At 43.2% G+C, this 3,365-nt stretch overlaps 1 long non-coding RNA gene across 1 annotated transcript; it reads right to left on the reverse strand.

The window, feature by feature from the left end:
• Positions 1–239: 239 nt before the first annotated feature.
• LOC136473918 (uncharacterized) lies at positions 240–2,865 on the reverse strand. Its single transcript, XR_010762807.1, has 3 exons — positions 2,548–2,865; positions 2,322–2,484; positions 240–1,960 (listed from the first exon to the last, which is right to left on the reverse strand). It is a non-coding gene; the product is annotated as an uncharacterized lncRNA (long non-coding RNA).
• Positions 2,866–3,365: the final 500 nt, after the last annotated feature.

Raw genomic sequence — 3,365 nt, forward strand, 5'->3', positions numbered from 1 at the left:
GCTAACTACTCACCACGCCAAATATATAGCCGTCTTGATATATACTAGGACGGTGGGCGCGCTTCGCCGCGCCCGTTTTGGCTTCGCGCTAATGGCAGCAAGCGGAAGCTAGCAGGCTGTTCAAATGTGCATGCAAGACCGATTAAGCACTTGACTACATATATATGTGATAAGACTAATTCATCTATGCTTTACACAACCATTATGAATAATTGACTATATTTATATAGTCCCAGCGATACAATAGGGTGGCGTACAAAACAGTAGAAAATAAAATTTGCAATGCAGAACACTAAATTAAACATAAATAAACTACAGAGACATTAGTCCATTGTATAATTTAGATGAAGATTACAGGAAATGTGGTTACTCTTGGACTGAGTGTTGGCAAAAACATCATATAAGACCGTGTCTATTCTTCATCAAGTGACCTAGTAAGCCATTAGTTCCAGGTCCCATCTGACAATGACTTGTATCCTCTCGTGCAAAATTGAGTACCTTGTTAATGAGGTTAGTCTGCAGAAATTTCATTCACTATTCAAGGAAAAAAAGGTTAGCGTTGTAAGAACGGTTTCATAAAAGAGAAAGAATGAGTCAATGATAACTCTGAACTGGTCATAGCACACAAACTGTACCTTTTCTCAAGGATTGGATTCCACAGGTCAGTCACTAATGTTATTACATTAAATTGCATCTAATCAATTCCTAAAATGAGCGTGTACAGCTAGTCAATATCCATGTCTGATTTCGTCCTAATGAGGCACAAAGCAGGAAGCACCATAATTACTAGATTAGTGAATGAGAAACCAAACCACTATGTGTTTTTAAAATTTCTTTTATATTAGTTGGACAAAAAAAAGGGTCATGCAGCCTTGCTCCATGCCCAAAAAAATACATGGTTGATAACCTGTTCTGTTCCACAGCTAGATCCATGACAGAACTCATAGTAACTAATTCTAATTAAAATGTATCATAAGGTGTTATGAGATAAATTATATTTGCTCAGAACAGAAAATGAATATAAAGTGCAGGTAAATGTAGTACCATAGGAAGGCATGACGATGCATGATGCAAGTAGCGTTTGGCTTGGCAGCAATATTGTAGATGCCATTTGAGGCCACACCCTTCCTTGGAAAAATGATGTACAATTGTCCAACACAGAACTATCTTTCTGCTGAGTACTTTGGTAATACAAAACTACATAAGTTATCTCAGACTACTACAGGCCAGATATGTAGCTATCTCAGGTGCATCAAAACAGAAAAAAGGAAAAGTCTTCCTTTTACTGAATAATCATTTGGATCAGATAAACCAAGAGCGTAACCACAAAAAATGGCAACCTATGTTAAAGACTTAAGAAATGCATGATCGACAATTACAACATAGACAACAGGAAAATGTTACTTACCGAACTGTTGTTCATCGAATACCAACTATCCAATAGAGGTAAGCTGGAAGGCACAAAATCAAAATTGCAAGAGTTTGACGCGCAAATTTGCTGAACAACAGGTGCCAGCACAAAAATATATTTTGCAGAGATTTTAAACAGGCAAAGTGAGACCATGAAGCAATGGACCGAGCAGGTAACTGGTAGCAAGATGGCTTGCATACCATATGGATGAGTTGTACATAAGCAAAAAATCAATGGACACAACCTAGGAAATCAGATGAAACCATTATTTGCTAAAATATTGGAGATAACTATGTGCTATGCAAGTAGGAATTAATTGGGAAAAGAGATGCTAGGTCATGTCCGCAATGTATGTGAATATGGAAATTTGCGCTGTCAAATCTTTAATATGTGGGCTTTAGATTAAGCATGTACCGTGGAGACTGTTGATGTCTAAATTTCTGCTGACAAATCCTCAATCTGTGGGCTCTAATTAAGCTTGTAGCATGGAGGCACTAGGCCATGGATTGCCATCAGAACTCAAAATATCGTCACCAACACTGACAACCCCTGAAATGCATTGAAAACTGAATCAAACATGCAGATATGAACCATCATCAAAATGAAAGTTCAGAACACACAAGCAGACCAAATTTTTTTTCAGGAAAAACATGTTGGTTAAATTTTATTTCTGCAAGAAGATAGATAATACAACAACATAAACAAAGGTTGGCCAGTCCATGTCCCAGAAAATAGCAAATTGACATGGCCTAAATTTTAGAAAACCCATTGATGGCGTGTGAGGAAGGCTGCCAAAAGTTTCCTCTGTCTGCCCACCCGCATTAGGAGCCAGCAGATTTCACATGTAGATACGTGGTTTGAAGTAGCACTCATGTAAAGGAATAGAAAACATCGTGTTGTAGTTGTTCACCAGAATAGTCGCTAATAACGTGGAGGATATCGCCCTCCGTGACCAGGCCAGGCTGCAATCGGACGTCACGGCCGTGACAGTGGCGCCCTCGATTTCTTTTTCCTCCAAACACCTCATTGGGGACGTCCAGGTGCTGCAGTGGATGGCTATCACCTCGAATGCGCTGTCCACCCAGTAGGAGCAATCAGAGACAGGCCGAACCAAATTAGAGAGAGGGGGAGAGTACCTTGGTTGGAGAAGGCGAGGAGGCTGGATGTGGAGCCGACTGCTGCTCCGTCTAGGGGAGGAAGATAGAGAGGGCGACCTGATGCGTAGCAACGGGGCCACGGATTACAGCAGCGGCCGATGGCGAGGCACACGGGGGCACCATCTGCGCGCGCTGTGGAGGCAGAGCGGTGGCAGGCGTGCGGGATCCGGCGCCGGCGCGGATGGAACACGTGGAGGTGGCGATGGCGAGGTGGCTGGGCGCGGCATCCGGGCACGCGGTTGCCGGGGGAGAGGAAGAGTAGGATCGAGAGGAGAGGCGGAGGCGGCGAGGCGCGGATTTTCTTCGGGGCTTTGGGGGAGTGAAAGAAGACGACGCGGAGGCTTTGAGGCGCTGCCAGTTACTCTTATTTTTTTTTGTCTAACAAAGGCTGTAGACGTGCGGGCCTGAATGAACCCTGAGAGAGCAAATGCAGGCGGGCACACGCACGAGGCACGTGGAGACGGCTGATCGACGAACAGTAAACGGAACAGCGGTTGAAGCGTTCTCCTTGCGCCAATTCCAGGCGAGCACGTGGCAGTGAACAGTACCAGGGGCGATGAGAATGCGCCGATTCTAGGAGCTTTATGGAATTTAATATATGCCTAGTATTTTATTTTATTTTTTTCTAAATCAAGTCCATGGATGCGGTCATGTGGGGTCTTCCATTGGAAAATATTATATACACAAAATCTTTAGTACGAATGCTTGTGGTTCCTTCTCCTCTGTACATGCAATCTAGCTGCGCATGCGTATCCTAGACTTGCCTCACCTTTAATTTAACTGTTTGTATGTATATA

The sequence above is a fragment of the Miscanthus floridulus genome, chromosome 1 (assembly GCF_019320115.1).
Source record: "Miscanthus floridulus cultivar M001 chromosome 1, ASM1932011v1, whole genome shotgun sequence".
In the NCBI taxonomy this organism is placed as follows: Eukaryota; Viridiplantae; Streptophyta; class Magnoliopsida; order Poales; family Poaceae; genus Miscanthus; species Miscanthus floridulus.